This window comes from Pinus tabuliformis, chromosome Q (genome assembly GCF_031772625.1).
Source record: "Pinus tabuliformis cultivar Carrire ecotype Pingquan chromosome Q, CPIR1, whole genome shotgun sequence".
NCBI classification, from domain to species: domain Eukaryota; kingdom Viridiplantae; phylum Streptophyta; class Pinopsida; order Pinales; family Pinaceae; genus Pinus; species Pinus tabuliformis.
The window spans coordinates 427,713,378-427,727,804 of record NC_142296.1 but is presented as its reverse complement, the minus strand read 5'-3'; the positions used below and the strand labels follow the sequence as shown (position 1 = coordinate 427,727,804).

Sequence of the window (14,427 nt, the reverse complement as noted above, 5' to 3'; positions counted from 1 at the left end):
TCTTTGATTCCTTTGATAACCCCTACCATGTACATGTCTCTTTGGGTTTTTGTAGAATATTTGACATTTTAAATGGCAAGTGTTGTGATTTAAATGGCAAGTGTTGTGATTTAGCGGCCCTTGATTTTTGTATTTTTTATTTTTGTCAACTCGCTTTAGTTTGTATTGGGTGTGAGCTTCTTAGTCATCTCCTTATGCATTTTACGTCTTGCCAATGTAAGCACGGATGGTTGCAAATTAGTCAAGACAATGAGCACCCTAGCATAATCTTTTATGTCATTTTTCATTAAGCTTTTTCTTAGGAAATATGAAGAAAATCTCATTGTCCTATATCTTTCTAATCTTATCATATCTCAAACTCATATGTGAAGGCTTATTCATTTAAAATCAAAGGAGGTCCACTTCTATGAAGTCTTGGCCTTCCATGATTGCCTTAATGTAGCTATTATCCCTAGTGGCCTCAGATTTATCCTTTTTATAGTGATTAATGATACTATAAGGGAATCAAAACTAATATCGGGTCACTTACACCATGCAATTGCACCAAATGTTTAAAGCCAATTATCATTCATCTCTAGGTTGTCTACATCCTTGCATGACCAACATGACTTGAAAGATAAGGATACAAGACCTCTTTCCTGTTGAAGCAACTCATGACCTTGCAAGCCTTCCCATTGAACATTGTCATGCCTTTCGTATGAGCTTCTTTAACTCCTCCAAAAAATTAATTCATAAAATATTGGAAGAAGTTTAGGTGTTGACTCGGCAAATGCTCCAAGAGCTAAGAAAATATCGAGTGTACATTCCTCTTGGGATAAGATAAATCTAGAATCTTAATGCACACAACAAATAATATGAGTCAAGATAAGCTAGTTGAGTACTCAACCATTATAGTCACACTCATTAAAACTTTGTCAAATGTGTCAGACTTAACAAGGTTGACCAAGCGTTTCCCTAAGCAAACTGTACTCTTTTTAGTCGAGCTATAAGTCAACTCACTGAGTAAATATAAAGTGAACCTTCCAACTACGTTTAAATATTAACAATGCCATATAGAGATTCCAAAGAATTCCAAGTGCATCACGCTTTCAATATGGCACATGATTGCATAGGTTCCAATGTTTGGCTTACCATCACAATACATAAGCCTCAAACATTACAAATGAGATGCTATGCTTAGCATTAACATGTGTCCAATTTGGGAGAGCAATCTCCCTATTGTCTTTTCCTACTGTACATTCCAATTCCTACAATTCCTAGTGATATTCTATAACAATTATTCAATTTTGAATTGTGTCCTCATTCAAGTTAAGTCTTTCCCATTATTAAACAAAAATAGAGACAACTGACCTCTACCTCAAGAAAAATCAATCAATGACCTATGTCCTCTTACAATCTTATTCATAACTAGTTCTTCATTAGCCAGTTCTACTCTTTGCTTGTTGAGACATTATCAATTCAGGTAATACACTATCACAGATATTAAGCACATAGAATATGCCTATGAAGTTCAAATGCAAATTATGTAAATGATTTTATGGTTTCTTCCATTTCCTTGACAACTTAGTGATTAAAGGTTCAACAATATCTAGTACTGGAACTATATATAAATTGACAACAATATTTCAATAGTTTAGTGCTGGAAATACCGGGAGGATGGTGAATCAATATTTCACTTCAGTTAGTTAATTTATAATCTTCAGAGCATTAAATAACATTAACATCATATCAAAACCTAAATCATCATCATTCAACAATGCACAACATCAAATACAATACTTACGAAATTTTTAGGTGGAAACCTTTCCAGGAGAAAAACCACAGAGCACTTTTAATATGATCATTAAAATTTACATCAATAGGAAGCTCCAACTTATAAGATTCTCCAACAACAATTGGAAGGAGGATCCAACCCCCTAATTTATCAACTCCAACTGAAAGGATGCTCTGACACACTGGTTTACCAGCTCCAATTGGAAGGAGGCTCCACCCCTTGATTTTATCAAGTCTAACTAAAAGGATTCTCTGACACACTGGTTTACCAGCTCCAATTGGAAGGAGGCTCCAACCCATTGGTTTTATCAGCTCCAACTAAAAGGATTCTCTGACACCCTAATTCTCTGACACCCTACAAGCTCCAACTTGCCCTAGCACCAACCTACCACCCTGACATGTTCTCATGCTCCAACCTGAAAGAGACTCTAATCTCTAGCTTGCACCACCCTGCCACCCTAATATTAAAGATGTTCATGTTAATTTTTAACAGGGCTACATTGTTCTTTGCCTTCATAATTTCATTTCTTCATTAATACATTAAGTTCACCCCATATGATCATTACATTATTCAGATCTACACCATTATTCATCAATGTATGCAATTATATAGAAAGAACAACATCACCATCATCAATGCAACAAAACATGAAGGAACAATAGAAGAAAAGCATGCACACACATAGAGACACCAAGATTGGTCCGGGACCAGGGCAAAACCCACTATGGAGAAAACCCCTGCAAATCTTCTTCTTCTTAGATTGTCATCAAATGATTCAACAAAAGAGAGTACAATGACCCATAACTTATATTATGCAAGAAAACAACTATGATATCCATGAAACATATCTAATCATGCTTATAATCAAAACCTTGATTCTGATGATTGTAATGTGTTGTCACTAACTGAAGTCAAATGTTGGATATTGTTGTCACCGAGCTTAACATTGTTGCATATGGATAACTCATCTTTAGGTCTTGGATGCAGGGAAGAGGAGTTGTGCGAGCGTATATAGCAATCGTGGATGCTCTCTATGAACTATATGACAACGTCTATGATAGTCGAGACACTCCCTAAACCATTCTCTGCATGCGTTCAGGGACCAACTCCCCCAGATCTTCTCCAAACCCTCAAACACTCTCTTCTAGTTACTGTGCGTGCGTCCAGGACCGCCTTGACACTATCAGGACCACTCTGTGTGAGCGTCTAGGGACTAATAAACCCTGAACTGTCTCTGAAACCCTGGACGCTCCCTTAGGCTTTTGTGCCAGCGTCTAGGGCTTTCTGAACGTTGTCTTGACCACTGTGTGCCAACATCCAGGGACTAAAATGCCCAGTTGTGTGCCAACGTCCAGAAATCAGAAAACCCCAGAACAGTGCGAGCTTCATCCTTGTGATTTCAGACCCTTGCGCGAACTCCTTGCGTCTGACCTGTGCGAACCAAGACAAAAGATAATAATAGAAGATGCTTGATCAATGTGATGAAATGTGCTTGAGGACTCTTCTATTTATAACCTTTCGTGAGTGTCCACTTGGGGTTGAGGTTGACTTGTCCAATTGTACATGTGCTTAGGGCCAACCTAATCCAATATACATGAATAAATAAATAAATTCACAAACCAACTTTCGTTTCTCCAAATAAGGCGATCTTTAGGTTGATTTTGGTCCTCTCGAAAAGAGGAATTTAATGCAATTATTATCTTCATCATATGAGTTGTCCAAAGGTGGAATTTGATCGTAGTTGCAAAAATTAACACTCCCTCTCAACTAGGGAGAATTCTACCAACCAATATTTGTCCATTGATCAATATGCCATTCTGGAATCACGTATCATCATTGATCATTTTTGTCATGTAGTCATCATGCCATGACCACCTCAAGTATCTCATCACCACAAGTCATTAATGTACATCTCGATCTATCCCTTGCTTATTCTTGCTTATCTCTTTATTGTTCCTGCTTGTATGCTAAACATTCTCGAATCTAGAAGAAAAAGAATTTGTTACCAAAGGGGAGCCCAAGCTACCACCCTCTACCCATTAGGCTACTACCTGGAATCTCTTCCATCGAGCTACTATCATCAATCATCATCAGAGAGCATATTGTCAAGGAGCACGTCTCAACCTGTAACCACATCGGGGAACACATCTCGACCCGGAATCGCATGGGGGAGCTATACATCTACAACCCCATCAAGCAATAGGATATCGAAACACACAAGGGAGCACATATCGACCCTAGGATCACATCAGGGAGCTCAATCTCAACCTGGAATCGCATAGGGTTATCTCAACCCATCCTATTGCCTATTGATCTTCTCATCGATGACCCTAAGCAATAATGTGGTAGAACACCTGCATCATAATCAACTTGGTTTTTACACCCCAAGTACATTCTCAACACGTTGGCCAAACAAGGAGCGGTATCCTTGCCAAGGCCTGCTTGTGGGTATGATGCCAACTGGGGTATACTCTGCAACAACCAGACAGGGGAGAAACATTCTCCAACCCTATGAAGATAGAGGAGCAACATCTCCAACCCTATGGGTAATAGGTAGGGGATATAGCCTATTGTCCAGAGTTCCCTCAACCCCAGAAGCCCTCTATATTAATTCCTCACCCTGGGAGCTCAGAGAGGGAGGAAGAGTTGGTTGAGTTTCCTCGATCAGCACTGCTCTCATCATACTCAAATCTAGTATGTGCTTGTTTCATTAGCAATTGTTTCCTGTTCATACAAGTTATAAAATCAAATATCATGTTAGATCATAAATAATCATATAAATCACAAGAGGATACCATAATCATCCTTCCTCTTAAGGAGGTGTCAACCACAAGCCTGAGCTTGTTTCGAACAGCTACATTGTCTCAATATATGAGAGAGTTATGAGAGTATCTCGGTCCCGACTATATATATGGGATTTTCTGTCAATCGCAGTGTATCCATGTCATATCCAGATCATGCTCGGACAGCTCTCTGAAGAGTTTATACATCATGCCTCACAGCTAGTCATGTTAGCCACATCATACTCAATCTCGATCGTGCTATGGACCTCTCATCCAAGATATCATGGCAGATCACATACTAAAGCAGCATCCAAATGTGCTTATCAGCAATAATCTCAAATATCAACAATACATCCATGCAGTCACATATCATAAGAGAAATATCTCACCCTAAAAAATAGAACACCTCATGCAGATATTTCAAAGATGCTCAGTGACAACTCTATGTGAATGAAGCAACTCAACTATGAATTTATTCAAGTTTTATGCACATCATACATATACAGATGGATGTTCAAAACTGAACATCAATTCTTCAATCAACTGTCAGATGTTCAACAACATCTTGAACTTCAAATCAGAGTACACAAGGATTTTCATTTCCATTATTGAAAACATTTTCAAATAGTTTTCCAATATGGAATTTCTTTCCCAAATTTCAGAAGTCGATTCATCATGCCATGATACATCATTCTGAGCTTCAGAAGCTATCTCCCTCTGATTTAGATCAACAAAGGCTCATCACCTGTCAAGAGTAAACCATCAGTATTAAAACTGAAATCATAATCTAAATCAAAGCCATACCTTGGGACTCATCATCCTGGCTTCATCAAATGAATGTCCACTACAATTCTCTCTACAAGCATAATGCCTTACTAAGCCAGCATAATCAGCCTTACATACATCAATGTTGTATCATCACATCAACAAAGTCAGCTCACCAAAGTTTAGAAGTCAGATCACAACCTTTATCAAAGTCATCAATATCATTGTATCAATTCTTTCAACCAGGAGATAGGTGGAGCTCATATTAAATATTTACTTCATTTATTATCATGCTAACAAGTTGTAGTCAGTCATGCAATATCAATACAAACTTCATCAGGTCATTTTCATAATCATAACATAATTTGTTTCCGTCATTAGGTGCAAATGCATACACCAAGGATGAATCATGTAGGTTTCAATTTCATGTTGAATCACAACTATCAGTACCTCAACCATTGTGCTAGGAACGAGGAGGCCAATACAAAATCATTTTTCCGAATACCCACATAAGTCATTATGCCCACATAGCATTGATATCAGGGCAAATCAACAATCGTCAAATCAGATCATTAGACATCAAGTCAAGTCCAAATTTTCTATCGTAGAGAGATCTATAGTCAAAGCATATCTCAATCATCAATTCAAAGTTATTGTCAAGCATCATGACAAAACATTGTTCATCTATATCAATCAGCCAAATCATGCCAACCTCTTGTAGCACAAACATAGTGACATATCTATATGTATGTCCCAGTCACCTGCAAACACAAGTTCAGTCTACATGTTCATGTTATGGCAAACATTCAAGCTTTTCCTGCTTCCAGATCTTGTTATCTGCAACACATCTATGGAACTAACATCTTCCAGGCGACCATCCGATTTCATGCACAAAACGTCATTTTTATGTGATCAGCAATTTAACCCAACAACTTCAAAAATCAAATTACAATGGCAAAATATGTCAGAGACACCTTGATTCAGAGTTTAGACAGCTTCTGAAAGCTTCAGATGATGGTCAATCGTAGTCAAACCCCTGGACGCTCCCTTCAAGTTAGCATAGGAGTGTCTTTAGTTGCTTGGATACTACCTAGGCCTCAGCATGCATGCATCCAGGGACGAGATTTCCCCTTTTTGTGCCTACATTAAGAACAAAAACCCTAATTTTTATATAGGTTGCAGTTCAATAATGTCAAATGCACATAAATCTTACTTCAACAACACATAACGCAAATAGTAATATGAGTAAGAATCTTGAGAAGAGATTCTCTCTCTGACCGGGAATCTACTTTATTGTTGTTCATTCATTTCATCAACCTGTCTCTACTAGAGTCAAGCAACAACAAATTTGTTAGATCATAAACATATATTTATCATGGTTATGACATCAATCTTTCATCAAAGGTTAGACTCAACGCAGCATATAGATGCAACATTATATCTCAAAGATTATGAACACAATAACACTTTCTATCGAATCACTTCATCAAGTTAGGGCATTCATCTTTACCATGTGTTATCAAGACATGACCACAAGTAGTAAGAGATCTAAAATATCAATCTCGTAGTTATACCTCTAACAACATGTTTATCACGATCAATAGGATCAAGTAAGGTCATTCAATAAAACTTTATCAAAACAAAGAGTGTCAATCTCTCTTTCCATATGCTTTCATCATGCTTATCATAAGCATTATCAGTAGACTCATGTATAGGAGTCAATGAGCTATCCTTCTATATGAAATCCATCATGACAAGTATCAAGAGTATCATCTACTAAAGTCAAGTTACTCGCCTTCTTTATAGGATCAAGATATCCAACCAATAGATGTTAGCTAATCATCAAGTGTATCAATGTATCAACATTAAATAGCCTCATAAAATTCAAGATCAAAATCTTCAACACCAGGTGCATCATTTCATCATAGGAAACATTCATCCAAGTCACTTTCATATGCATGTATGGGCCATCAAAGAAAGAGACATTCTCATCATACCTTAGGGTTTACCTAGCCATCAATGTTATTGCTAAAATACAACATACCATGCATACCTTGTGGTATTCAAATACCTGTGCACCTTTTCATTAGACATAGGCAGCTTGAAGCACTTTGTCATCTTATAATGCCTCTTAACCTTTTCCAGTTCTAGCCATCCTTCCTGCATTTCAAATGATCCTCAAAAAGGATTTATCTCATCAAGGAGGTTAGGAACATCCATATACTCAAATACATATGCAAGAAGTATAATCAATAAATATAATAATTAGATCCATAAGTCTAAACAAAAGTAAGAGGCATCATAAGTTAAAAAATACTTATCTTCAATGAGAGGTGATCCTCTCCCTCTTGAACCAATCTTCAAGAGCCATCAATGTCCATGGTCCATATACCAATGTTGCCTTCAATTATCCAACCAGGTTTGCTAGGGATTATCCCATCTAGGGCTTCATCAAATCTTTGTCAAGTGCTTGAGCATCTTCACATTGACCAGCTAGGTTCCATATCTCATATTGTTTCCATAAACCAGGGTTTTCTCTCCAACCCTAACCTCATAGAATCCATCAAACCCTAATAATCAAGTTGCTTAGGGTTTTCTTCAAACCCTAGAATTATTTTAGGTCTCCACCATCCTCTTCTTGCTTCCATCAAAGGTGTCATCATCGGGGTGATCTCCATGGCTTTTCTTCAGCCCAACTCTGATACCATGTTAATTTTTCACAAGGCTACATTGTTCCTTGCTTTGATAATTGCATTCCTTCATTAATACATTAAGTTCACCCCATATCATCATTGCATTATTCAGATCTACACCATTATTCATCAGCGTATGCAATTCTATAGAAAGAACAACATCATCACCATCAATGCAACGAAACATAAAGGAACAATAGAATAAAAGTATGCACGCACATAGAGACAACAGGATTGATCTGAGACCAGGGCAAAACCCACTATGGGGAAAACCCTTGCAAATCTTTTCATTAAGGGAACTTTGAGGACTAAAATGGGCCTCCTAAGGAAATTATAAAATAATAGTGGAAATAATAAAATAAAATTAGATGACATCATCAAATTTTAGAGGGAAAAAAAAAATAAATAAATAAAAATAAATCAACTCGTATTTTCAACTTATCTCCCTATGGGTTTACTCACATTAAGAGCGGAAACACTCGTTGGATGCAAAATTTGATTCATCATCCAAGGAGTATCTATGTTGCATAATTTAGATGGATTTTACTACACGAAAAAATGAGAAATACATGAAAAATGTTATTACAATCATGTTTTCTCAAGTATTTCTCATTTTTCGTGTAGCAGGGTCCATCGAAAGTATGCAAAATGGGTACCCCTTGGATGAGGAATTAAATTTTGCATCCAACGAGTACTCCCACTCGAAATTTGAGTAAAACCTTAGGGAGATAAGTTGAAAATATGTTAAAATTGGCAACTAGGGCCAAACTCCATTTGGGTCACCTTATTTATGGCTGCTGATATTTTTCCTAGATTCCTCTCATCGAGAGTGTAGGATTGATCTAAAGATCATCCAATTCTGATAAGTATTTATGAAGATATGAATTTATTTTGATTATGGACAAATTGTCAAGGTCGGCCAGCAAACTTATGTAGGCTCAGAAGCCCAACACTCATGTCTATTCAACTCAACGTTTGCATATAAATACAAGGATCATTCTCCTCATTTGGACACTTCACTCACACATCTTCTCTCTCTCTCTCTCTCTCTCTCTCTCTCTCTCTCTCCTGCGCAGAAAAGAGCCTCTCTCTCTCTCTCACATGTGGTTGAAAGGAAGACATCCTAGGGCAAAGAAGACGCAGAAAGAAGGACGTTAGGACAGCAGGTCATCTTTTACCAGCGTTGACCAAGCGTTGACCTTCCAAAAGCACGGATTGGGTGTGGTTTCCTCTCCTAAGCAGGCCGCAATTTTTGGCACAAAAATCGAGGTGATCTGACCTCTGGTTTGACCGGTATTGACTGCCCTAGTTTAGGGTTGCAGTTGACTTCAGAAATCTGCATATTGACTGAACTTTTGGGGCTATTCTAGGGTTGCTTCTTCAGGCTGTTCGAAGACAAGTTGACCAGAAATTCACAAAGTATTTTAGAGGTCAATTTCAGCTAGTTTGACCAAGTTTGACTTTGTTGATCTAGGGTTTGTTGTCGCTGATATAAAATTACAGAATTTGGATTTTGTACTATTTCTCTCTGCTGAACTATTGAAGATAAAAGAAGATTTGATCAAATGGTTTCCCTGAATTGGGGTTTGTCCCTAGCTAGCCGCCACATCTTGTGTCTCTTGTCTTGGCTTGTTTTCGGTTGATCATTTAATGTTCTATCTGCACTTTACTTAATGTATATGAGATTGCTAATATGTGGCTAATAAGAAGAAAAATAAGCAAATTGCTCTAAGCATAGAACATACCATAATTTAACATGGTATCGGAGCTGAGGTGAAGACAAAGCCCAAGCAAGAGCAAGAGCAATCACCAAAGAGAAGGATTGGCAGGCAGTTTTCCCTGCCGAAGACAAACTCCGTGAGAAGTCTAATTACCATGGATGGAAGATGTCTCTCGATCTAACATTAAAAGAGCAGGAAGTATTGGACCATGTGAGAGGCGGAATTGTTGAGCCTCCATCAAATGGATCCGCTACTACTAGGAACAAATGCACCAAGGGAGAATTCAAAGCAAGGAAGATCACCCGGGACTCTATCAACAAGTGCTTAGTGGCCTATGTTTCCGCGCTGAACACCTCCAAAGAAATCTACGATAGACTGGTGAGTTTATTTAAAGTTAATGATGCAAATTAAGTCTTGTTTCTTAGAAATAAGTTGAAGGAAATTAAGAAGGGCAAAGATGAAAGTATGCAAGCATATTTATTAAGGATCACCGAGATCAAGAACGATCTCCTATCTATTGGGGAAGTAATTCTTGACAGGGAAATGACACTCACAACTCTTGGAGGACTGCCATCTGAATGGTATATATTCAGGACTACTCTTCTCAACAATAATGTAATTCCTAGATTTGAGGAATTAATGGCGAGATGCATTCAAGAAGAAACAAGGATGGAAGAGCAAGAAATGCCCATACTTAAAGGTCATCCCGCTGCCTTTTCTTCTCATGCTAAAAGAAGAAACAATTTCGGGGCTAAATTCAAAGGAAAGGCTGGACTAAAGGCTGGAAGAAAAGGATGGTGTTACAATTGCAATAAAACGGGTCACTATGTAAGGGAGTGCCTTGATAAAAGGGACTCACACTGGGACGATGATCAAAATCCCTCTCAAGGCAATCAAAGGAATGGCGGGTCAAATGACAAAGGTAAAAGAAGTGTCGGAAATCACAGAAGAGGACAACCATTCAAGAAGGCAAGAAATTCCAGGTATGAATCTAACACCGTTAACAATAAGCAAGATGAATATTATCTACCAGCAGCTTTATCTACCACTACTCCCCCGGTCTCGCTGGGAAATTGGCTTATTGATAGTGGTGCCTCAAGGCACTTCACTGGTTACAAAGAAGCTCTTTATAATCTGAGAGAGAAGGAAACCAACCTGGAAATTGTTCTTGGAGATAATTCAAAATATCCCGTGAAAGGCGTAGGAAATGTCACTCTTCAATTGAATCAGGGTAATACAATCCACTTACAAGATGTATTATATGCACCTGATCTCAAAAAGACCATGGTGTCCATTTCGGCAATGGAAGACAAAGGCTACAAGGTGGCCCTCAGCAATGGCAAGGTATGTGTATGGAAAAAGAATATTAAAGATGCCTTCACTCTTGGGTTTCGAGTTGATCCATTATATCAGGTTGGAGGAAGTCCGCTAGGTGTCATGTCTTGTGACACATCTCTTCAGTCCGAACTATGGCATCGGAGGTTTGTTCACCTTCATTATAAAGCTCTACCCGATGTGAGACAAATGGTGATAGGGATGCCCGAATTCCGAGTAGAACAAGGTGTATGTCCAGGATGTGCCGAAGGAAAGCTCAAAAGGGGACCATTCCCCTCAAGCCAAAGCAAGACCTCCGATATATTGCAGTTGGTTCACTCAGACATATCTGGTATGATGCAAGTGAACTCCTTGGGAGGATATCCATATTACCTCACTTTTACAGATGATTATTCTCGCAAGACTTGGATATACTTCTTGGAAAAGAAGGATGAAGTGTTCTCCTAGTTTCGACACTTCAAAGCCCTGATCGAGAATCAAATCGAGAAGAAGATCAAGACCTTAAGGACTGATAATGGGACTGAATATGAATCCAATGAGTTTCATGAATTTTTCAAACAGGATGGCATTAAGAGGGAGACTACTACACCATATACTCCCGAGCAGAATGGTGTGGCGGAAAGGAAGAACCGTACGATTGTGGAAGTTGTCCATGCTATGCTCCATGATCAAAGACTTCCGAAGTTTTTATGGGCCGAAGCTGCAAACACCGCCGTATATGTACAAAACCGAAGCCCTCATCAAACATTGGGTTCCAAGACTCCCGAAGAAATGTTCACTGGTAAAAAAACCTGACGTATCTCATTTTAGAATTTTTGGAAGCCTTGTATATTTTCATGTGCCGAAGGAGAAAAAGAATAAATTGGGTGCATCTGGAAAGAAAGGAATCTTCGTGGGCTATAGCGAAAATACTAAGGGCTATAGAATCTATCTGGCTGGTCAAAGAGAACTTGAGATTAGCCATGATGTCATTTTTGACGAAGATATGACTCTTAGCAAAGTAGACAATCTTCCTACTCTAAGAGGATCTAAAGAAGCTGACACCAAGGAACCAAAGGAAAGGAAGATGAGATAATGCCTAATGTGGAAGAACCTATGAACCCTATTGATCCTCCTCCACAAGAGCCTTCCTCTTCTAGGAAGAGGCCTTCATGGCTTAGGGGGACACTTGATGATGTTGAAGGACACATTGCACCGAGAGGAACCTTCTGGGAAAGTAAGAAGCCGAATAGGTATCAGTGATACCTGACCATCATGAGCATGATCATCCAAAATGAGCCTTTGTCATTCACAGAAGCTATCAAGCATCAAGTATGGAAAAATGCTATGATCGAGGAACATGAGTCCATCATGAAAAACAATGTTTGGAATGTGGTCCCTAGACCTCAGGACAAAGCAGTTGTCACTTCAAAATGGCTTTACAAGATAAAGCATGCAGTTGATGAAAGTACGGAAAAGTATAAGGCTCGTTGTGTCGCTTGTGGCTTCTCTCAGAAGGAAGGTATAGACTATGACGAGATATTTGCACATGTTGCCCAATATACCACCATCCACTCGATCATAGCCCTTGCTGCTTCACAAGAATGGAACCTACATCAGATGGATGTCAAGACTGCGTTCTTACATGGTTCAATCAAAGAGGAGGTCTATGTGGAGCAACCGGAAGGATTTGAGATTCATGATTGAGAATCTCATGTGTGCAGGTTGAAGAAGGCTCTCTATGGACTAAAGCAAGCACCCCGAGCATGTTATGAGAGGATCGATAGCTACTTAATGAAGCTGGGATTCACTAGGAGTGAAGCCGACCCTAACCTTTACTTTAAGGTTGAAGATGACAAACCTCTCATACTGGTACTATATGTTGACAACCTCTTTCTAACAGGGGCAGACCCTCTCATTCACAAATGTAAGAGGGAATTGGCTTCTGAGTTTGCGATGAAGGACCTAGAACTGATGCACTATTTCCTAGAACTTGAAGTCTGGCAGAAGCCAAGGGAGATTTTCCTATCTCAAGGAAAATATGTGGTGAAGATATTGGAGAGATTCGGTATGGTGGACTGCAAGCCTGTAACTACCTCGATGGAGCTTGACTTCAAGAAGTTAAGCGATAGTGTTGTTGGACCTGTTTTACGAAATGCTACCGAGTATCGTCAACTCGTCGGAGCATTGATGTTCTTGGTGAGCTCCCATCCAAATACATGCTTTGCAGTGAACATATGGTTGAACCTCACCACACACATTGGATTGGTGCTAAGAATCTGTTGAGATATCTTCATGGCACAATCACTCATGGGTTGAGATACACTGCTGGAGATGTGAGACTACTTGGATATACTGACGCTGATTGGGCAGGTAGTGTGGTGGACCGTAAGAGCACTTCCAATGTTGTTTCTCTTTGGGATCTACCTCGATATCCTGGATGAGCAGGAAGCAGAAGTCGGTGGCTTTGAGCACCGCCGAGGCAGAGTACATTATTGCTAGCATGGCCTCCTATGAGGCAGTGTGGTTATGAAAGCTCTTCAGTGAGTTGTTTGGATTTACATTGGATACCACCGTGATCTTATGTGACAACCAGAGTGGGATTCATTTATAAGAGAATCTCGTATTCCATGACCGTTCCAAGCATATCAATATCAAGTACCACTATATTCGAGATATGGTGCAGTGGGGAGCTATAAGGCTCCAACATATCGGTACAGACGAACAGGTCGCTGACATTTTAACAAAGCCCCTGGGAAAGGTCAAATTCTTGACTTTCTGATAACGACTTGGTGTCATTCAGAGACCCTCTTATGAGGGTCAAGTATGATGTATTGAGCTCTGGGAGCTCCAGGGGGGCGCGGAGTACTTCTTGGAGCGACATGTGACCACAGGGCGACTCACCATCCCCTGGTGGTGCACTATACACAAGGTAAAAGGTTCAACCTTCCCCTGTGACACCCCATGGCAACTGTGGAACAGGATGATTAGTTCTCCTGTGGGCCAGGATGATTCTTTCTCCGTGGCAACTGTGGAATAGGATTATTAGTTCTCCTGTAGGCCAGGATGATTAGTTCTCCGTGGCATCCACTGGACAGGATGATTTGTTCTCCTATGGACAGGATGATTAGTTCTCCTGTCGAGGCATCCTACCCATGCAGTCTAGGACTTATGGGAAGTACCTCTCATCTGATCAATGAGAAGGGAAATGAGGATAGGGACCATAGTAGTTCTATCGATGGACGCATCGTTGTATCCACCGTACTCCCTATGCTAGGATGACCTCCATTGATCTAGGATCAATGATACTGATCTGGGATCAGTGAGAGTGGTACACACTCTGAGACTGACTTTGGTTCAGTGGAGGATGGTATAAT

General features: G+C 39.4%; 1 protein-coding gene across 2 annotated transcripts in view; it reads right to left on the bottom strand.

Annotated features, from left to right (window-relative positions):
• Positions 1–5,283: 5,283 nt before the first annotated feature.
• FACE2 (farnesylated protein-converting enzyme 2) overlaps positions 5,284–14,427 on the bottom strand; it is a 210,827-nt gene continuing 201,683 nt past the window's right edge. Inside the window, exon 9 of one of the 2 annotated variants that reach the window (XM_089384611.1) lies at positions 5,284–5,302. The gene's annotated coding sequence lies outside the window, so the exon portion shown is untranslated. Of the gene's footprint in view, positions 5,303–5,829; positions 6,463–14,427 lie in introns of those variants that run through there. The other variant, XM_089384610.1, reaches the window with a different exon arrangement.